The sequence below is a fragment of the Chrysemys picta genome, chromosome 1, assembly GCF_011386835.1.
Source record: "Chrysemys picta bellii isolate R12L10 chromosome 1, ASM1138683v2, whole genome shotgun sequence".
Classification (NCBI taxonomy): domain Eukaryota; kingdom Metazoa; phylum Chordata; order Testudines; family Emydidae; genus Chrysemys; species Chrysemys picta.
In genome coordinates, this window is record NC_088791.1 from 140881276 (window position 1) to 140904382 (window position 23107).

At 48.6% G+C, this 23107-nt stretch overlaps 1 long non-coding RNA gene across 1 annotated transcript in view; it reads right to left on the reverse strand.

Annotated features, from left to right (window-relative positions):
* Positions 1-623: 623 nt before the first annotated feature.
* Positions 624-23107, reverse strand: part of LOC122174150 (uncharacterized) — a 51504-nt gene continuing 29020 nt past the window's right edge. The window contains exons 2-3 of the long non-coding RNA XR_006175563.2: positions 2785-2872; positions 624-1029 (exon numbers count right to left, since the gene is read on the reverse strand). This is a non-coding gene — a long non-coding RNA (uncharacterized LOC122174150). The remainder of the gene's footprint in view (positions 1030-2784; positions 2873-23107) is intronic.

The following is a 23107-nucleotide window of genomic DNA, read 5'->3' on the forward strand; positions in this document are numbered from 1 at the left end:
CCCTAGAGAAAGGGCAGGTACTTAAATTGACCAGGTTTCTTCCTGAGCCCCGTGGGTAAGGATAGGTGCCTTACAGCCTGAGCCCTTGGAAGGGAAAGGGTGTGTGTGCCTAATTTGATTGGGTCACACCTTGAGCCCTTGGTAGGGTATAGGCGGGGTGTCCTTAAATTGAGCAGGTAACACGATGAAGCAGTGGCTGGGCCCACTACCTTACTATCACCTGACTATTTTCAAGCCCATCAAGAACTCCTCAAGTGAGTGGCCTCCAACCTAGGGCTAGATATTGAGGCGCTCAAGGATCTGACTGATAGCCATTTTGATATTCTAACTGCGGAGGCTCCCTCCAAGGTGGCCCTACCAGTGCATGACAGGGTTCGGAAACTCACTAAAGCACTGTGGCAAATGCCATCTTCTCTGCCCCAACATCAAAAAGGGCAGAGAAAAAGTACTGTGTCTCGGCCCAAGGTTTTGAGTACATGTACTCTCCCCCTGGGTCACTGATGGTCTCTGCCTCCAAGAAACGGGACAGAAAGGGGCAATCTAGCACAACCCCTAAAAATAAAGACACTGAGAAACTCAACCTTTTTGGTAGAAAAGTGTATTCTACTGCCAGCCTGCTGTTACGTATCGCCAACCAGCAAGCATTGCTGAGATGATACTTGGGACTCAATGGCCAAGTTCAAGGACTCTCTGCCCCATGAGTCAAGGCAGGAATTCTTGGCCATCTTGGAAGAGGGCAAGGCAGTGGCCAGGGCCTCTCTGCAAGCGATGTTGGACACAGCTGATTCTGCAACTCAGTCGATGGCATCGGCCATCTCCATGCGGCACAGTTCGTGGCTCCAGTCCTCAGGGCTCTTGCACCAGGTTCAGCTGTCCACCAGGACCTCCCCTTAAGGGCAACATTCTGTTTTCACAGCAAAGGGAGACCAGGCTGCAGGGACTGCAGGCTGTACACACCTCCAGCCTCAAGGAGACATTTCCGGCCACCTCCACTGCTGCCCAGATAATCGGGTCCGCCTCGGCAGAGCCCTATAGGAGGAAAGATTGAGGCTTTAAATACCGCCAATTTGCCCCATCCTCCTCATCCCCGCAGTCAGGTCCTGCTCACCACTTGGGTGGCCCATGGCAGACATTTTGAGGATGCACCTGAGGATGACACACCAGACTTGCCCCACGATCCAGTCCCCCTTTTATTTTTGGATTGGTTGTCCCCGTTCCACACTGCATGGGCCTGAATTACCTCGGACCACTGGGTGCTCAACACCATAGCAGTTCTCCCCCATCCCTCTTCAGAGACCTTTCTCATTAGCAGCTCTTCACCCAGGATGGGGAGTCTCTCCTACAAGTGGGGGCAGTGGAGGAAGTCCCTCTAGAGCAGGGGTGGGAACCTTTTTTCTATCAGGGGCCATTGACCCACAGAAAAAATCAGTCACGGGCCACACACAGCCTTGAGGGCAGGGGTGCGGAGGCTTGGGGCTTCCCCTAGGCTCTGGGATGGGGCTAGAAATGAGGGGTTCAGGGTGCAGGAGTGGGATCTGGGCTGTAGCAGGGGGTGGGGGTGAGGATTCTGGCTGGAGGTGCAGGATCAGGGGTGAGGTTGGGGATGAGTTTGGGGTACAGGAGGGGGCTCCGGGCTGGGGCCAAGGGGTTTGGAGTGTGGGAGGGGGCTCAGGGCTGGGGCAGAGGGTTGGGGTGAGGGGGGGGTGCAGGGTCTTGGAGGGATTTAGGGTGTGGGGGGGTTCAAACTGGGGCAGGGAGTTGGGGTGTGGAGGGGGAGAGGGCTCTGGGAGGGAGTTAGGGTGTAGGGGGTTAGAACTGGGGCAGGGGGTTCAGGTGTGGGTAGGGGTGTGGGCTCTGGGAGGGAGTTTGGCTGCATGAGGGGGCTCCGGGCTGGGGGTTAGGGTGCAGGTAGGGGTTCAGGGTCTGGGAGGGAGACAGGGTGCGGCATGGGGTTCCGACCTGGGGCAGGGGGTTCGGGGTGCGGACTCTGGCCAGGTGGCGCTTACCTTAGGTGGCTCCCCATCAGCGGCGCAATGGGGCTAAGGCAGGCTCCCTGCCTGCCCTGGCTCCACGCTGCTCCCATAAGCTGCCGGCATGTCTGGCCCCTAGGCAGAGTGGAGGCCAAGGGGCTCTGCATGGTGCGTGCTGCCCGTGCCTGCAGGCACTGCCTCCACCGCTCCAATTGGCGCAGTTCCCAGCCAATCGGAGCTAAGGAGCTGGTGCTGGGGGCAGGGGCAGCATGTGGAGCTTCCCTGATTGCCCCTCTGCCTGGGAGCTGCGGCGGGAGGAGGGGCAGCGCTGAAGCTCGGCGCTTCCAGCCCGCCGCGCAGATACTTGCTATGGGCTGGATTAAATTAAGCAGTGGGACAGATCCAGCCCGTGGACAAGAGGTTCCCCACCCCTACTCTAGAGCTAAAAGGAAAGGGGTTCTACTCCCAATATTTCTTAATATCGAAGGCCGAAGGGAGACTCGTGTCCATCTTAGACCTGTGTTGCCTCAACAAGTATTTCAAAAAGTTTAAGTTCCGCATGGTCTCTCTGGCCTCCATTATCCCCTCTCTGGATCCAAGAGACTGGTATGCCGCCCTTGACTTGAAAGACGCCTACTTCCATATTTCCATTTTCTGCAGACACAGGAGATTCCTCCAATTTATAGTAGGCCAGAGCCATTATCAGTTCACAGCCCTACCCTTCAGCCTCTCAGTAGCTCTGAGAGTATTCACAAAGTAGATGGCAGTGGTAGCAGCTTACCTGAGACAATGAGGTGTCCCAATCTATCCTTACCTCAACAAGAAGCTTATCAGGGCCAGGTCTCAAGCCCAAGTCCAACACATCCTTGACAGTCCGAGCCACATGTCAAGAGCTGGGCCTGCTGATAAACAAACAGAAATCTATTCTGACCCCAGTTCAGAGAATAGAGTTCATGTGGTCAGATGATGACTGCATGTGTGTTCATTTAGTGTGCTGTCCCAGCTCTGCGCAAATAGCGGAGATAGCAGACCTCAATTAAACTGCCCATTAAATCCACAGATTTGGTTCATAGCGAAGGAACCTGGTCAGATTTATTGTCAACAAAAGACGGTCCTAATGTCCTGACTCAATGGTTACAGGATCACTAACACATGTATGCCCATTGCAATGGACTAGCTCAGTTAACGGTGAGACTTTCCATTCTCCCCTCAGACAGCCAAAGACACTCTCTCTAAGATACATCTTTATACACTGATACAAACAAGTTACGTATAGCATCTCTGACATATCTAGGTGCCACCCTCTGATGTATTTGGGTGTCATCCTCTGATGTATTCGGGTGCCACCCATTGCTTTGTACATGTTGGTTCGATCAAAATATCTCTATCCATCATGTTGTCACCCTGACCTTATCTTTATGATGGGTCATTGTGTTCCTGTTATCTTTGGGGAATGTGTTTAATATTGAGGTGTTTTGGTACCACCTTTCTGGAATGTGTTTGCTTATATATTCTTATGCCTAGCACTACTTAAGAATGTGTGTTTCTGCAATATTAGCCCTGTTCTTGCCAGATTATGTGAGCAGGGCCCGCCTCTTGCTCACAACTTAACTTTGCTTTATATTAGCAAGTTTTGACCACTACTTTAGTTCAGGCCTCAAGTCTCATATCAGGCCTCTGATAAAAGTGCTTATGTTTCAGAGCGCTCAGGGCAATACATCTAGCCTGCCAAGCATCCCTTCCTTACTTAAAGGGCTCAACAGTGCAAATCTTGATGGACCACCACCATGTTTTATATCAACAAGCAGAGTGGAGTCCAATCATCTATCCTGTGCCAAGAGGGTCTCAGGTTGTGGGACATCTGTGTGTGGCATGTGATTCAGATAGAGGCATTTCACCTCCTGGGAGCTCAGAATTTGCTGGTGGATCTCTTCAGCAGGTCCTTCTGATCTCACCACAAATGGTCACTCCACCCAGAGGTGGTCAACATGATCTTCCAAAGGTGGGGGACTTCCCAGGTGGACCTGTTTGTGTCCAGACTGAACAGGAAGTGTCAGCAATTTTGCTCAATTCACAGATTTGCCAGAGGCTCCCTGTCTGACGCCTTCCTACTCCCATGGATGGGAACACGTCTATACGCTTTCCCACTGATACCCCTGGTGCACAAGGTCCTCTTGAATGTCAAAACAGACAATGTAAAAATCACCATGGTGGCAGCATTGGTTTGGCAAGCTTGTGGATCTCTCCGTAGCACCCCGCTGCAATTACTCCCGCACTGGCTGGACTTATTCTCGCAGAACCAGGGCCATCTGCTCCACCCGAACCTAGCATCACTTCATATCACATCATATCATAGTGTAGCTTCTAAGTGGCTGAATGCTGAGGAACAGGCCTGCTTGGCACAAGTCCATCACATCATGCTTGGTAGCAGGAAGCCCTCCACCAGGATGACCTATCTGGCCAAGTGGAAATGCTTTACCTTTTGGGCTCAGGCTAAGGGGTTTCCCCCTCTAGGTCCTTGCTTCAATCCATCTTGGACTACCTGCTTTACTTCAAACTCCAAAGCTTGGCCATTTCATCAATTAAGGTGCATTTGGCAGCTATCTCAGCCCTTCATCCTCTGAGTCAAGGCAGATCGGTCTTCTCTGATGAAATGACGCTCAGGCTTGGAGAGGCTCTACCCTCAGGTCTGAAACCCGATCCCTCCGTGAGACTTAAATCTGGTTCTCTCTCAGCTCCCCTTTGAGACACTGGCATCCTGTTCCCCGCTTCTCCTCTCATGGAAGGTCGCCTTCTTGATAGTGATCACTTTGGCCCGACGGGTCTCCGAGATCAAAGCATTGATGCTTACATAGTTTTCTATAAGGATAAGGTCCAGCCATGCCTCCATCCAGCCTTCCTACCAAAGGTGGTGTCGCAGTTCCATTATAATTAGGACATCTTCCTCCTGGTCTTCCTTCCAAAGCCCCACAGGTCTAACGAGGAGTGCAGGCTGCACTCTTTAGATGTTAGATGGGCCTTAGTGCTCTACAGTGAGAGGACTAAACCCTACCTAAGTTGACTTAGCTCTTTGTTGCAGTGGCAGACAGGATGAAAGGTCTGCTGGTTTCCTCTCAGAGGATCTTGTAACATTCTGTACCTTGGGGGAGTGTCTTTTAACCCCCATATTCCTCATATGTATAGAATTATGATCTTGCATATAAAGCAGGCCGTGTGAGGTAACAGGGAAAAGGTTATGATCAGCTGAAAGTCACTGTTCTACCTACATATGTATATCTTTAGTGCATATGAAGTTATGAGATTGTGTTGTATGGTTGTCACTAAAATATGAGGTAAGTTGGAGAATCAGTCAAATATTAGCTCCTCAGAAACAACAGCAAGGAAAGTAACCAATGCCCAGACCGGGTGTCAAACAAACACCAACAGCTATTGTCCAGCAAAGGAGCTACAATTCAATGACTCTCTTGCATGAGGCCACACCAGGGGAATTGCTCAACCTTGCCTGGGGACTGAGCAATGCCCACCAGATATACTTGTACTTGTGTTCTCCAAGCACATGGGACTGATGGTATAAAACAGAAAACAGGGGCCCCATGGTCTTTCTCCTGCCCACACCTATGATGCAAGCAACAAGGGCATTGAGAAGATTTAAGACTCCAACAGAGGAGATTAGCCCAGATTTCAAGGATGAAATCTATATACTATGAACTGCAATATCCAGTGGGGTGAGAAAAACTATTTAATCTAGATGTTGCCCAGTCTAATAGGGTTCAGAGTTTAGACTGCGTGCTTATATTTATTTTATTTTATTTTGGTAACTAACTCTGACTTTTTGCCTATCACTTATAATCACTTAAAATCTATCTTTTGTAGTCAATACATTTGTTTAACTGTTTATCTTTACCAGTGAGTTTGCTTGACGTGTGTGGCAAAACTGCTCAGGTTTGCAAAGGCTGGTGTATATCCATTTTCCATTGATGAAGTGGTGAACCAATTAATAAATTTGCAAGACGGTATTTTCCTGAGGCACAGTGTTGGGAGCTGGGGGAATCTGGCTCTGGTGTCTTTCTCTGTGTGATTCATGAGTGACTCTGGGAGCATTCATGCAATCTAGCTGGGTGTGGGGCTCCACATGTGGTTGTGCTGAGTGATAACAGCTCCTGGAGCGGTTTGCTGCTGGTCACTAGCAAGGCATTGTGAGAGACAGCCAAGGCTGGAGAGAGTTCAGGGGGCACAGCAGTCCCACATTCCCAGGCTGCACCCCAGGGATCCTGTCACAGATCTCCTCATGGATATCAGCCTGCATCAAGTTCTGCTACAAACAAATCTGGCTATTGTGACTGCCCATTCCACCAGAGCGCAGACTTCTTCAGTGACCTTCCTCACACAAGTACCAATTCAAGATATCTGCAGAGCTTCCACCTGGTCTTGGATTCATACCTTCACATCCCACTACACCATCACCCACCAGGCCCAGGACAATGCCAGCTATAGCAAAGCAATGTTGCAAGTTGCACGACCATGAACTCTGAGCCCACCTCCAGGGATACAGCTTCTGAGTCACCTAACGTGGAAGCAACATGAGCAAGCACTCGAAGAAAAAATGGTTACTTACCTTTCGTAACTGTTGTTCTTCAAGATGGGTTGCTCATGTCCATTCCATGACCTGCCCTCCGTCCCCACTATCAGAGCTGACGGCAAAAAAGAACTGAGAGGGCATGGGGCCAGTGGCACCCCATATACTGGCACATGGCTGCGGGGCTCCAGAGGGTGCCATAGCTGGCCCTACGGCTACCACTAAGGGAAAAATTACTGGCAGCTGTGCACATGGACACACCTATACCTAGCATGGAATGCACATGAGCAACGCATCTCAAAGAACAAGTTACGAAAGGTAAGTACCCATTTTTCCTCAGACGATTTCAATCCAAACCCGCAAATCTCTTTATGTCCTGGGGGTCCTGGAAGGCACAGAGCATATGCATCGAGGGGATAAGATTGTCAGTACCACTCAGCCCCTTAAGGAACCAGGAGAGGAAGACTCAGGCTGGCACTCCTTCCCCTCAATAGGTCCAAGATTCCCCCTTCCCTTTCCATGTCTTCTGGCCTAGTTCCTAAGTGGATTAGGAAGAGGCTCACACAGCTCTAGTAGTAGGCAGGAGAAACCACCACAGACAGAGAAATCACACACAGCAGAGACCCTGAGAAGTGGAAAAGGAGGAACCCAGTCAGCACACAAACAGGGATGACTAGATTAGCCCAGCTCATTACTTCTCCTCCACCCGAGGTCCTGCCAGTTCAGGTCTCCTAGTTGCATCTTCATGCCTGGCCTCAAGCTATGAGCCTTTCCTGTTGATATGAAATGAAAAACACAACTTCATGTAGTGGAATCCTTTGTATAATCTTCAGAGAAATACCGAGACCCCAAATATCACTTGTCTGTGCCAAAAATTCCCCAAGCCTTCCATTTGGGCACAACTACAGTCAATACCCAGAATATGGGTGACGTTCCAAACTCTAGCTTCCTCATGCTGCATCAGGCATTTGTGACCCAATTACCTATATACCCTTCTCCTTCAGTCCCTGAAGATGAGGTCCAGGCCCTGGATCTCCATGTTTCCCAGTAACTACTGGGCATCAGGAATATAAAGGGATCTCTTCCCACAGCACTAGCCTGGGATGCAGTAGAAGTTGACACAACAGGGAATGCAAAAGCATCCTGGATACTAGGGAGAATGCCCAGGGGATGAAATGCGATTCCCAGACCTGGGGCTTAGCCAGCAATCTGGAAGGAACTCCCAACTGCTGTAAATGTGCACCAGAATCTTTATTTCCTGCAAATGGCCAGGAGAGTCAGCCCAGAGAGTTCTGTTTAGTTTCCCAAGTGGTGTAAATGTTTCTAGATGAGGGATGAGAATGGTGTGTGTGTATGTGTGGGTGGGTGGAGGGGTGGGTGTTCCCAAGAGGTTGCCATGAGAACAGTGAGGTGGTCCATCACAGGTGATCAAAGCACTTTACTCAGGGGTGGGAAGAGTCAATGTTACTAAACTAATTTCATTGATGGTAAAACCAAAGCCATACAGTGAGTCAGGAGCAGACCCAGCAATAGAATCCAAAAGTCCTGACTCTTAGGCCCTGCTCTAACCACTAGATAGCCATGCTCCTATTCTTTATTGTATTTCTTGTTCTAAAACAATGATACAATAACCAATCAATCAGGATTTACCTGAGATTCATGAAAGGGATGACTGGGCAGATGAGGGAGCAACTGGGACCCTCCTGCCCCTGATACACCTCATCAAAGAAGATGACGAAACAACGCTGTGACAGCAGCACCAACCCTCTGCTGCCTAGCAGCTCCATGACATGTTGGTGAAAAAGACCAGATCAGCCAGATGAGACTGGGGAAGTTGGTGTAAATTCATTCAAGTACTGGAGAGATCTCTCCATGGGAACACGCTGACAAAAAGAACATACAAACACAAGAGAGAAGGGTGCATGAAAACCACAAAAGGACCACACCAGGGAGACCTATGACACCAAGGGATGGCGCTGGGGAGCCCAAGGGATGGAATCAGGGAGACCCAGGATGCCAAGGGATGGCAGCAGTGTGAGGATGCTAAGGGAACACTCCACAAAGAGTTAGGGCCGAGATACCATCCCAGGGAGACCAAGGATGCCAAGGAATCATTCCTCAGAGAGCGAGGACACCCAGGGATGGCACCAGACAAGAGGTGAGGATGCATGGGGATGGCATTGAGGGAGATTGCTGGGCAGCCATGGGACACCAGGAGAGTACACTGGGCAGATGGAGGACTCCAGGGAAGTGCACCAACCCCGAGAACTTAGACAAATGTGAAGGAAGAGACCAGTCCAAAACAAAAGAACACAATATCTTGTTGCAGAAAGTCCAGCAGCAGAGATCCCACATACCCAGAAGAGGCTGACAGAGTCTGAAGAAGGAGATCTTCACACTGGAGAGATCAGGGCAGTGAACACTGAAGCCTCTTTACCATCTGTCATGGGATTCACTACTCACTGCTGTGGTGCCTTCTTGTGGCCAATCTGGAGATCAGCTCACAACCAGTCTGACACCCCCTTCTTCAGTTTCTCACCCAATGATTTGGTATTTGTATTTGTATTGTAGAGGCTGGTAGGGGCAGAGTGCTGGGAGAGAAGCTGAGCCCTGATTGGGGGTGGGGCTTCTCTGATTAGGGGTCCTATAAAGGTAGCCAGCCAGTCAGGCAGTGGCACAGACAGCCACAGCAGCACAGGAACCAGCAAGCAGAGCTGTAAACAGGGGAGTTTGAGTTTGCAAGGGGAGTTTGGGGGGAAGACCAAGAGGCAGGCAGAGGAACAGACAGGCTAGTGAAGGGAGTGTGTGGTGTTCTGGCAGTGTTGTGCTGTTTGCTGGGGGTCTGCTTTGCTGTGGGTGGTGGTGTTTTGGTTTGGTTTGTGCTTCCTGGACTAACAGGACTTAGGTGGGAAGGCTATGACAGAGGCAGCAGTGGTGGTGACCCAAGCAGTGTAAGACACAATGAAGATGACTGGATGTGGAAGCTGTGGTATGTACATGATCCTGGAGGGGGTACCTGAAAAGAGTTTTGTCTGCATGAAGTGCCGCCTGATAGAGCTGATGGAAGAAAAGATCCAAGGATTGGAGATGCAGGTGGAAATTCTGGTTGAGTTTAGAAGGGGGTTCGAGCAGATGATGGAGCAAAGACATGAGGAGGCTGAAGAGAAAAGCTCAGACTCGCAGATGGAAGCAGGACCGAAGAACTCTGAGGGGAGACTGCTGGCTGAGGAAAGTGGACTGTGGAAGCATGTGACTAAGAGAACCAGGCAGAGGAAAAGATGGGCTAGTGAAGGAAAAATAGAGCTCAGGAACAGGTTTGTGGAGTTGGAAAATGAAGAAGGGGCCCAGCAGCTGGTCGCTGAAGGTGAGAGGGCAAGGAAGAAGAGAAGAGCAGCTAGTCCTATAGGAAGAAGAGAAGAGTCAATGGAGATAACAACACCAAATATGAGCCCCAGGAGGATACGGGAATGGTTGTGGAGGATTGCAAGGGAGAATAGGAATCAAGAGGACTTGCATCTAAAGGGAACAGGGGATAGGCCGGAGAATCGCACCATCATCAGGACAAAGCAGGTCTAAGTGATTGGGGACTCCTAACTGACAAGAATGGACAGACCTGTAACTAGAGCTGATCCAGAGAACAGAAGGGTGTGCTGTCTGCTGGGTCCTAAGATACGGGATGTGGATCTGAGGCTGAAGCGGATCCTAACGGGAGCGGGAAAGAATCCGCTGATTGTCCTTCATGTGGGAACAAATGATATGGCTAGATTCTCACTGGAACGAATCAAGGGAGACTATGCCAGGCTGGGGAAGACGCTTAAGGAATTCGAGGCTCAGGTGATCTTCAATGGGATTCTGCCTGTTCCTAGAGAAGGGCAACAAAGGTGTGAAAAGATTATGATGATCAACAGATGGCTCAGGCAGTGGTGCTATAAGGAGGGCTTTGGGATGTATGGCCACTGGGAAGCATTCATGGACAGAGGACTGTTCTCTTGGGATTGACTTCACCTGAGTAGGGTGGGAAATAGACTTCTAGGAAGAAGACTGGCACAACTGATTAAGAGAGCTTTAAACTAGGAATTTGGGGGAGATGGTTGGGAGATGTCCAGGTAATCTCCATGCTGGATTTTAACACCGAGAGGGAAGAAAACGAAGTAAGAAAGGATACAGATGTGGGTAGGAGAATGGACATAAGGGGGAAGGGTAGTGTAGATACCAATCTTATAGATGACACTGGTGGTAGAATGTCTGTGCCTAATCGGCTAAAGAATGTGAGAGAAGCCAAACAGCAAAATTAAGATGCTTGTACACTAATGCGAGGAGCCTAGGTAACAAAATGGAAGAACTAGAGCTACTGGTACAGGAAGTGAAGCCAGATATTATAGGGATAACAGAAACATGGTGGAATTGTAGTCATGACTGGAGTACAGGTATTGAAGGGTATGTGTTGTTTAGGAAAAACAGAAATAAAGGCAAAGGTGGTGGAGTAGCATTGTTTATCAATGATGAGGTAGACTGTAAAGAAATGATGGAATGGATAAGAAAGAGTCTGTCTGGGCAAAAATCACATTGGGGAAGAAAGCTACTAGAGCCTCCCCTGGGATAATGCTTGGGGTGTGCTATAGACCACTGGGATCTGATTAGGATATGGATAGAGACCTCTTTAATGTTTTTAATGAAGTAAATACAAATGGGAATTGTGTGATCATGGGAGACTTTAACTTCCCAGATATAGACTGGAGGGCAAGTGCTAGTAATAATAATAGGGCTCAGATTTTCCTGGATGTGATAGCTGATGGATTCCTTCACAGTTGCTGAACCAACAAGTGGGGATGCCATTTTAGATTTGGTTTTGGTCAGTAGTGAGGACCTCATAGAATAAATGATTGAAGGGGACAACCTTGGTTCAAGAGATCATGAGCTAATTCAGTTCAAACTAAATGGAAGGATAAACAAAAATAGATCTGTGACTAGGTGTAGCCGGGTGGTCACCCCGCTCCTGCCCTAAAGGGCTTAAAACAGCCCTGGGAGAGGGCTGTGTTGGGGAAAAGCTAGGCTGATTGGGGGAAGCAGCCACAGCTGGGGCCATGCCCCAATCAGGCCACAGCTGGCCCTATAAGAGGGCTGAGGGCCAGAGGCTGTAAGACACTCTCTCTCTAGCTTCAGTTGAGAGAGAAGGACCTGGCTGCCTGGAAGCTGAAAAGGGTACCTGAGGTGGAGCAGTGCAGGGGAAAGGCAAAGGGAGCTGGGGAGCTCCAGCCAAGAAAATCCCCAGGCTGCAGGCCTTGCTAATAGGGCCAAATAGGTATTGGGGCTGCAGAGGTGGCAGCCCAGAGATAGGCAAAGGCAGCAGGTCCTAACCCCCTTGCCGATGATGAGTGGCCATTACAAACTGCAGTCTGCCCCAGGGAACGGAGGCTAGATGCTGACTAGCAGTAGCCATAGACTGAGGCAAGGTGGGGATGGGGGTTGGGGGGGGTCCCCTGGGAGGGCAGACCCAGAGTGTGGGGGCCCTGTGGCAGGCAGAACCCATGGGCAAAGGGGTCCGGGAGGGACATGGGGGCCAGTGGGAGGCGAGACCTCAGCCGTCAGAGGGCGCTCCGGAGATGGAAAAGAGCTAATTCCCTGGACAACCAGCAGGCGGTGCCTCGCCGGTGAGTTGTCGCCCCGCCACACTAAGGTTTTTGATTTCAAAAGGGCTAACTTAAAAAAAATTAAGGAAATTAGTTAGGGAAGTGGATTGGGCTGAAGAACTTGTGACTCTAAAGGCGGAGGAGGCCTGGAATTACTTCAAGTCAATGTTGCAGAAATTGTCAAAAGTCTGCATCCCAAGAAAGGGGAAAAAAATCATAGGCAAGAGTTGTAGACCAAGCTGGATGAGCAAGCACGTCAGAGAGGTGATTAAGAAAAAGCAGAAAGCCTACAAGGAGTGGAAGATGGGAGGGATCAGCAAGGAAAGCTATCTTATTGAGGTCAGAACATGTAGAAATAAAGTGAGAAAGGCCAAAAGCCATGTAGAGCTGGACCTTGCAAAGGGAATTAAAAACAATAGTAAAAGATTCTATAGCCATGTAAATAAGAAGAAAACAAAGAAAAAAGAAGTGGGACCGCTAAACACTGAGGATGGAGTGGAGGTTAAGGATAATCTAGGCATGGCCCAATATCTAAACAAATACTTTGCCTCAGTCTTTAATGAGACTGATGAGGAGCTTAGGGATAATGGTAGGATGACAAATGGGAATGAGACTATGGAGGTAGATATTACCGCATCCGAGGTAGAAGCCAAACTTGAACAGCTTAATGGGACTAAATTGGGGAGCCCAGATAATCTTCATTCAAGAATATTAAAGGAATTGGCACATGGAATTGCAAGCCCATTAGCAAGAATTTTTAATGAATCTGTAAATCCAGGGATTGTACCATATGACTGAAGAATTGCTAACATAGTTCCTATTTTTAAGAAAGGAAAAAAAAGTGATCCGGGTAACTACAGGCCTGTTAGTTTGACATCTGTAGTATGCAAGGTCTTGGGAAATATTTTGAAGGAGAAAGTAGTTAAGGACATTGAGGTCAATGATAATTGGGACAAAATACAACATGGTTTTACAAAAGGTAGATCGTGCCAAACCAATCTGATCTCCTTCTTTGAGAAGGTAACAAAGGAAACGCAATGGATCTAATTTACCTCGATTTCAGTAAGGCATTTGATACAGTTAAACATGGGGAATTATTAGCTAAATTGGAAAAGATGGGGATCAATATGAAAATTGAAAGGTGGATAAGGAACTGGTTAAAGGGGTTGTACTGAAAGGTGAACTGTCAGGACGGAGGGAGGTTACTAGTGGAGTTCCTCAGGGATCGGTTTTGGGACCAATCTTATTTAATCTTTTTATTACTGACCTTGGCACAAAATGTGGGAGTGTGCTAATAAAGTTTGCGGATGACATAAAGCTGGGAGGTATTGCCAATACAGAGAAGGATCAGGATATCATACAAGAAGATCTGGATGACCTTGTAAACTGGAGTAAAAGTTATAGGATGAAATTTAATAGTGAAAAGTGCAAAGTCATGCATTTAGGGATTAATAACAATATTTTTTGTTATAAGCTGGGGACACATCAGTTGGAAGTAACAGAGGAGGAGAAGGACCTTGGAGTATTGGTTGATCACAGGATGACTATGAGTCACCAATGTGATATGGCTGTGAAAAAGGCTATTGCAGTCTTGGGATGCATCAGGCGAGATATTTCCAGTAAAGATAAGGAGATGTTAGTACCATTATACCAGGCACTGGTGAGACCTCATCTGGAATACTGTGTGCAATTCTGGTTTCTCATGTTTAAGAAGGATGAATTCAAACTGGAACTGGTACAGAGAAGGGCTACTAGGATGATCCGAGGAATGGAAAACATGTCCAAGGAGACTCAAATTGCTCGGCTTGTTTAGACTAACCAAAAGAAGGCTGAGGAGAGATATGATTGCTCTCTATAAATATATCAGAGGGATAAATACCAGGGAGGGAGAGGAATTATGTAACCCTTCTGCCCATCTAAGTTGGCAGCAACACGGGCCGGGTTCTGTATCTAGGGGTTCCGTTTCAATAACGCAATGCAAAACTGGCTCGAGCTCCCACCCAGTGACCTGGGACAGTTACATACCACCCCCTGGGTGCCTCTAAGAGGCAATACTTCCTCTCTCGCAAGCACGGAGTCTGAGTGTGACAGAAAATGTTTAATAACATGAGGTAAACGACATCAGCATTAAATTGGAAAAACACCACAAACAGAATTCATAACACAAACCATGAGCAAAAAACCCACCCCAGCAAATTGGGCTGTGTCCTTTCCCTTTGGGTTCTTGAATCCAGCAACCCAAAAATCACCCAGAGTCCCCAAAGTCCAACACCCCCAAAGTCTCTTGGGTCCAGCAATCACCCAAAGTCCCTGGTCAGTGCAGCAAAAGGGGGGGGCACGCAGGGTGTTAAGGGGCACCTTACGTGATCCAAGGCCGGCCAGCCGTCTCTCCGTGAGGTTCCGCCACAGCCTTCACCACAAGCCAGTCCACTTCCTGCTATCCCACAAGCTGCTCCGCTCCACTCACCGACCTGTGAGCCACTCCAGCCGTCCCCGCAAACAGCTCCACTCGCCGTTCCTTGGGCCGCTCCAACCAGCCCCACGCCGCTCGCTGCTCGCTGCTCCTCCAGTCGTCCCCACAAATTGCTCCACCAGCTGCTTAGCAATATAGCTTCAGGCTCCCCCACTAGTTAACACAGCACTCAGTGATCTCAGCTCTTAAGAACTTTAGCTCTTTTGTGATTTCAGCTCTTAGCAATTTCAGCTCATAGTAGGGGAGCCCCAGTGCTAGTGCACCATTGGCCCAAAGTGAATTCAGCTCAGCAGCCTGTAACTAGACTCCTAATGGAATCAAAGTTAGCTCTGACATTCAACAGTGGAGAGAGGAGGTAGTGCAATTGGTGTGTCAAGCCCTCGGGGGGGGGGGGGGGGCATACCATCAGGTACAAGCTCTGGTCAAGTGTAGGTAGTCTCTTGGTCTATCCAAGGCCGTGATCAAGTGTCTTGATGTTTTTGGTCTTTTGGCCTCGAGATGAAAACCTTGCCTTTGTTTCTGGGACCTTGAAGTGAAAAAATTCTCTAAGTTATACCTGTCCCCATCCTCTCCCCCATTCACTGGGAGTTGTAACTCATGCCCCTTGTCAAGCAAGTGCTACTTAGGTAATGGTGAAGGACTCACTCAGTCCTTCTGTCATACAACAGTTCCACTGGCCTTGATTCACAGAATCAGGGTAACAAAACTTTATTCTTCCTGCCCCAATAACAGAGAAAACTGTGGATCCCACACCAGCCAAAGTAACCACTTTGAGTTGCTGTTGTTTCATGCCAGGCGAGTGGGTGTGCCTATGCAAACAAGATCAGCCCCTGGAGTTCTTTTCCACACTCGCCATAATTCACCACCAGATGTCAGGGTAGAGCTCATCCTGACTCTGCTTACATCCTCCCCCCAGCCGAGAATTTGTTGTCCCGACAAATCACACTCCCTATTATACCAACTCACTGGTTCCCTCCAAAGGGCCTCAGATAGCCCACTTTAGCTTCCACAAGCCTGTGTGCTAAACATATTGGTTCCTCACTAGTCACCCCAGGTGCATCATAAGTCAACCGTTTTACTGGTCTTATTACCCTGTCTTGTCTATTGAGAATCTCTGTTGCCGTGGTAGGGGGGACAGCCTCTTGAACGACAGATGGAGAGGTTTCCTTTGAGGGCCCCTCGGCTACTGTCATAGGCCCCTGCATTTCTAGTTCTAACAGTGGAGGGTCCAAGGTGCCCAGGACATCCTCCACCTGTATGTCTCCACTGTCCAATAACTTGTGTGTGTCATCACATGGGGGTCCCACCAGTGGCTCAGGGGTGTCAGGAATGGGCCTAAATACTTCTGCCATGGGGTTTAGGGCAGAAGAGGAGGAGCTCTCTTTTGATTCAGCTGATCGAGACTGAAATCTTGTCTCCATCCCAGGATACACCATGGTTGTGTCTTCCTCCTCAGACTCACTCTCGGATGTGCTACATAGGGGTAGGTTAGCTGAAGGGGGCTGGCTGTCCACGTTGGAGGGCAGCTTTGGTCCAGCACCTTCGTTCTGCCCGGTTGCCCTGTTGCGGCCCATCTCATCAGGGGTGCCTACCAATTCTCCCACAGGGAGCAAAAGGTTTCTATGCACTGTCTTTCTCTGCCCTGGACCCTCTTCAGATTTAATCTTGTAGACCGGCAGGTCTCCTAGCTTTTCCATCACCAAATAAGGTATTGCCTTCCATCTGTCAGCTATCTTGTGTTTGCCAGCAATACCCAAATTTCACAGCAGGACTCTGTCCCCCGGCTGGAGCTCTTGCAAACGTACCCTAGCATCATATCGATGTTTGTTGCGGTCTGCGTTCTTCCGAGCTGCAGATGTAGCTAAGTGATAAGCATCCCGCAGCTTTTCTCTTAGTTGGGATACATATTGCTGATGAGTTTCATAGCTATCTCCATCCTCTGATACACCAAAGCACAGGTCTATGGGTAATCTTGGTTCTCACCCAAACATTAAGAGATATGGGGTGACTCCTGTAGCATCATTCTTTGTGGCATTGTAGGCATGCACCAGAAATGTGACATGTTGGCTCCAGGTTGCCTTCTGCTCTGGCCGCAAAGTCCCCAACATATCTAATAGGGTTTGGTTGAACCTCTCTGGCTGAGGATCACCTTGCGGGTGATAAGGCATTGTCCTAGACTTTTTAATGCCCGCTATCCTCAGCACCTCCTTCAGAAGATGACTCTCAAAGTCCCGCCCCTGATCCGAGTGTATCCGGGCTGGAAATCCATAAACTGAGAAATATTTCTCCCACAGTACTCGAGCAACAGTGGTGGCCCTCTGATCACGTGTGGGATATGCCTGCGCATATCGCGTATAATGGTCAGTCACTACTAGAATGTTCCCAACATTCCTCTTGTCTACTTCTAAAGACAAGAAATCAATGCATACCAGCTCCAGAGGTTTGTTGCTGGTGATGTTCTTCAGATATGCAGCCCTCGTGGGCAGAGTTTTCCTTTGAACACATCGAGCGCAGGTCTCACATTTCCTGCGAACATCTTCAGCCATCCGAGGCCAATAGAACCTACTACGAATAAGTTCCAGGGTCCTCTCCATCCCTAAATGTCCAAAGTCATCATGCAGGGCCCTCATGGCCAGGGCTCTGTACTCTTTTGGCAGCACTAGCTGTGCTCATTGCTTTTGTAAAGGGTCTGTGGTCACTCGGTGTAGCACTCCCTGAATCAGTTTTAGTTTGGTCCATTCTCTCAATAGTAGTTTACCCTCCGGGTTAGGTGGGACAACCGCAGCTGGGCTTCGCCCCTCCCTTTTGGCAAGTAGTGTATCACTTATGTCAATATCTTGCAGCTGGGCTTCCTGCCAGTCAGCCGCATTGAGCATGGGCAAAGGAGATTGGTCCAACGCAATATAGTTCACTGAAGCAGAAGGCACGCATTCAGGGGGCAGGCCTAAAGCTTCTGCAGCACATCCATGAAGACTCTCATGGGACTCTGGCTCCCAGCGACTCACACTGCAAATAGCCCTCACTCCATCTGTGGGTATCACAGCAACTCCTGGTGCCTGTGGACGCCTGGACAATGCATCTGCATCTACATTGCTTCTCCCTGATCGGTATTGAATGCTGAAGTCATAGCTAGCCAAAGCGGCCACCCATCTTTGCCCTGTAGCATCCAGCTTAGCACTTGTTAACACATAGGTCAGTGGGTTGTTGTCTGTCCACACCTGGAACTGAGCACCATATAAGTAGTCTCGAAATTTCTCAGTGATGGCCCATTTCAAGGCCAAGAACTCCAGCTTGTGGGTGGGATAGCGAGTTTCACTATCAGACAGTCCTCGGCTGGCAAAGGCTACAGGTTTACGTCTTCCTTCCACTTCCTGGTACAGTACTGCTCACAGGCCCTCCAAACTGGCATCAGTATGCAGGATAAATGGCTTGCTTGGGTCAGCAAAGACTAGGACTGGAGCATGAGTTAGGCAAGTAATGATTTCTCGAAAAGCCCTTTCACATCTCTCATCCCACCGTGGCCCAAATGGTTCAAAGGGGCCATAGTGTCTCTGCACAGGAGGCTTTGGGGACCTTCCCTTATTCTTGGTCTTAGATTTGTTCCTGCTGGACTGGTATCCCCTGGTAAGATCATTCAGAGGTTTTACAATCGTAGCATAGTTTTTCACAAATCTGCAATAGTAGCCACTAAACCCAAGAAAGGTCTTGAGTTCTCTGTAGTTACTTGGACATGGCCATGTAGTGAGGGCTTCTATTTTATCGGGATCAGTACTCACACCCTCTTGGGACACGATGTGACCCACATACTTCACTGAGGTCCTGCAGAACTGGCATTTGTCAATTGAAAGCTTCAAACCATAATCCTCTAATCTATCAAGCACTTTAAGAAGTCTTTCTTCATGCTCCTCCAAGGTTCTTCCAAACACAATCAGGTCATCCAAATAAACTAACACTTGCAGTAAATTCATGTCTCCCACAACTTTCTCCATAAGACGTTGAAATGTGGCAGGTGCTCCAGAAATCCCTTGGGGCATGCGTTCAAACTGATAAAACCCTAATGGGCAGATGAAAGCTGTCTTCTCCTTATCTTCAGAACACCACTAGCTGTCACCTTCAGTCCCCAACTAAAACCTCTCCAGCGCATCATCAGAGATCTATAACCTATCCTGAAAGATGATCCTTTACTCTCACAGATCTTGGGGACAGACCTGTCCTCGCTTACAGACAACCCCCCAACCTAAAGCAAATACTCACCAGCAACCACACATCACTGAACAAAACCACTAACCCAGGAACCTATCCTTGTAACAAACCCCCATGCCAACTCTGTCCACATATCTATTCAAGTGACATCATCATAGGACCTAATCACATCAGCCATACCATCAGGGGCTCGTTCACCTGCACATCTACCAATGTGATATATGCCATCATGTGCCAGCAATGCCCCTCTGCCATGTACATTGGCCAAACCGGACAGTCTCTACGCAAAAGAATTAATGGACACAAATCTGACATCAGGAATCAAAATACTCAAAAACCAGTGGGAGAACACTTTAACCTGTCTGGTCATTCAGTGACAGACCTGCGGGTGGCTATATTACAATAGAAAAACTTCAAAAACAGACTCCAACGAGAGACTGCTGAGCTAGAATTGATATGCAAACTAGACACAATCAACTCCGGTTTGAATAAGGACTGGGAATGGCTGAGCCATTACAAACATTGAATCTATCTCCCCTTGTAAGTATTCTCACACTTCTTATCAAACTGTCTGTACTGGGCTAGCTTGATTATCACTTCAAAAGTTTTTTTTCTCTTAATTAATTGGCCTCTCAGAGTTGGTAAGACAACTCCCACCTGTTTATGCTCTCTGTATGTGTATATATATATCTCCTCAATATATGTTCCATTCTATATGCATCCGAAGAAGTGGGCTGTAGTCCACGAAAGCTTATGCTCTAATAAATTTGTTAGTCTCTAAGGTGCCACAAGTACTCCTGTTCTTTTTTTTGTCTCAGGCAGTCTTCTGCTCCATTGCCCAGTCTATGCCACTTCACCAGTGGATGGTAGGGAACCTCCCATTACTCTGGGTTTCATCCTAGGGGACCCTATGCCCAACAACCATGGTCTGCTCAAGCTCTGACCATGTTGCTGTTTCCCTGGTCTTCTTCCTACCTTTTCTTCCTATATTCTGGCCCCCTTCTAGGTTACCACTGAATCTTCCTCTGCTCCCTGTGGCTATTTCACCTCCTCTCAAGTTCTTGCCAGAGTCTGAATTCTAAGGCAAGATTCCAGGATTTATTCCCTGCTAGAACTCCTCCTGGTCTGTTGCCAACTCCTCTCTGCTCTAGAGAATGACTGTAGGGTTCCTCTCTGAAGTCCTCTCTTACCACCAACTTCCCCTCTTTTTGCCTTTTCCAACTCCTCTCCCAGTTGGACTTCATCAACCATTAGGCCTTATCAGCCCTGACTCTCCTCCAGGTGCAGTCTGTCACAGAGTTAATTGGTCCTTTTCCCCTAGTCAGGGCTTGTGTGGGGTAGACACCCCATCACACCGTCTAAGGATGGTGTTGTGCTGCCTATTCTTCTCCATGGGGGAAGAATGATCCAGTGATGAGCTCTGCAATGGATCCTTCTCCTCTTTGCTCTCATGATTTAGAGTAGCAGGGAGCAGTTGTGAAAACTGATGATAAACTGGAGTGAATTGCCCAGTCAGATCCATTGCAATCTCTGGTCTTGTAGAATGAAGGAGACCAAGTCGGTTCCCTCCATTCTGGAAGCACCGTCAGCAATGGAGACAGGGATCCGTATGTTACCAGAGTGGGAATCAGGCTCGTTCCCTGCACTGAGGAGCCCTCCTTCATGACCAACAGAACCTTCTACTCTTATGGCACTGACACTGAAGAAGAATTCATCTCAGTCCATTTCCTTGTTCCAGATCCAGAGGCTGGTGTCACTGAGGCTCTGGAATTATTATCTTGACCCCTGAAGAGGGCCTTGCAGTAGAGGATTTAGCTGCTAAAACATTTTTCAAGAGAAGGCCCTATAAGTGGTTCTTCCTTTCTTTCTTGGCATCTGGTGGAAAAGATCTACAAACAAAGCATTGGAAAGGGGAATGTCCCTCCCCAAAGCAGCTGGGAAGGCCAGGATAAGATAGGAGATGCAATGCCTGAACTCCAGATTCTGGATGGTCTTCCATATTGGATCCAACTGGGAACTGCTTGCAGAAGTCTCCAGTGATCCTGCAGCACCACAAGGGATCCATCCAGACTGAGAATGTGCAGAGCTCACCCTAGAAAAACTGCAGTTACTGATAAAATGTCCCCCCAAAACTCTCCTCCATTTCCATCCCCCTCTCCACTGCTTAGCCCAAAAGCCTCAAAGCAGCCAAACACCAGACCAGCTCCTCAAGGGAATGCATCCTTCTTCTCCGCATCCTGGTGCTGAATGAACCAACTGAACTGAACGATGCAGTTCCAGCTTCACAGCAATCCCAGTGCTTCCAGCCTCAAGAGAGCAAAAGTCATGAGATTTGGCCCCCAAATTATAACACTTTTAAAAAAATCACCTCCTGATTTTAGTCTGTCATCTGACTTTTAAACTCCCCTCTACTCCTCTACCAATGTGTATGTGAGAATTTCAGTTTGAAAAGTCAACATTTAGTGCACACTGGCTGCTCAGATGGCGACTCTCCTAGGAGATTGGAAAATTGCCATCCATCTCCTATTACTGACTTGACTGGACTGTCTTCCCTCCTAGTTTGATTCCTTTGATAGAAGAAGGGCTGGCTGGTAAATAGTTTGTGATCCGCCGACCTTAGCATGGTTCACATTTGCACATAGAACTTACATTACTTTTAGGGTTGAAGAGTTCCAGATATAGATATTAAATAACTTTAAACTTATATCCTTCCCTGACTCCACCCCCCAACGTGTCTGTCTTCATTCCTTCCCTGGCTTCCCTGGTTCTAGACCCCTTTCCCTCCTTCCTGCCCCTCACATTCCCCTGAATGCCATTTCCCTGCAACCCGTACATCTGCCTCCTGCCCCCCAGTGCCTGCTCCCCTCACTCTCCCCATCCTCCTTTCACAGGGTCTCTGCTGCTCCTCACAGTCCCTGGGTCCTGTCCAGCCCTCTGAGTCATACAGGGGAGCCATGTCACTGTGGGCTTCAGACTCACTCAGAACAGTGGAAAGCAGAAGCCAACTTTAATAAGGGCGCCCTAACTGCCACATGCTGACAGACTGTAGGTTGATGGTAGCATCTTGCTGGCTTCAACCCCATTGACAGTAACAAGAGATGGTGGCAGGTTTGAATAAGGGAAAATCAGTGAGTTGGCGCCTTTCGTCGTGCAGTATTGCCAACCACAAGAGATCAGAAATTGTGAGTTGGATACCTCAGAATCATGAGACTGGCCCAAAAAAATCAGGTGTTTTTTTTTTTTACACATTCTTCTGCAATATTGGTGTCTTTTCACTGTTGAATGCCCCCCTACCCCAGTGTGTGGCAACTAGTAGTGTTGCCCACTCTCGCCAATGTATTGGGTAAGATGATTTTGGCCCCAGCTGCAGGAGCTGTTGCACCCACATCTGCTGTGAATATCCTACCCACAGCCCCCAATCAGTTCTTTCACCTGCAGCTTCCCCTACTCTCACCTCTGCTCCTCCACGGGCTCTTCACCCCCTCTGCCCCTTCCCAGGTTGGGTGTTGTAGGGGGAGGGAGAGGAGCAATGATGCCATCCTATCTGTGTGGCTCACAGGAGGGGTGGAAGTTGGGGGGGGGCAGAGCCACCAGAATCTTTGCTCCCCTCCTCCCTTGCTGAGAGAATGGCCAATGGATGGGAGACTTTGCCAGCTTCTGGCATTGCTGAACTTCACAAAGGGCTGGACTTTCTTGTGTCATTGTGAGATGAGCTCCAGCCACCTCTGAAAACCAGCAACTGCACATCACACAACAAAAACATTGACCCAGGAACCAATCCCTGCAACAAACCCCGTTGGCAACTCTGTCTGCATATCTATTCAAGGGACACCATCATAGGACCTAACCACATCAGCCACACCATCAGGTGCTCATTCACTTGCACATTTACCAATGTGATATATGCCATCATGTGCCAGTAATGCCCCTCTGCCATGTACATTGGCCAAACCGGACAGTCTCTACGCAAAAGAATAAATGGACACAAATCAGACAGCAAGAATTATAACATTCAAAAACCATTTGACACTGGCACTTTACAGCATTGAAACTTGCAGCGCTCAGGGGGATGTTTTTTTCAGTGATCGATCCAGCGGTATAGACGCGATAAATCGACTGCTGAGCACTCTCCCGTCGACTCCAGTACTCCACCAGAATGAGAAGTGTAAGCGGAGTCGACAGGAGAGTGTCAGCTGTCGACTTACCACAGTGAAGACACCGCAGTAAGTAGATCTAAGTACTTCGACTTCAGCTA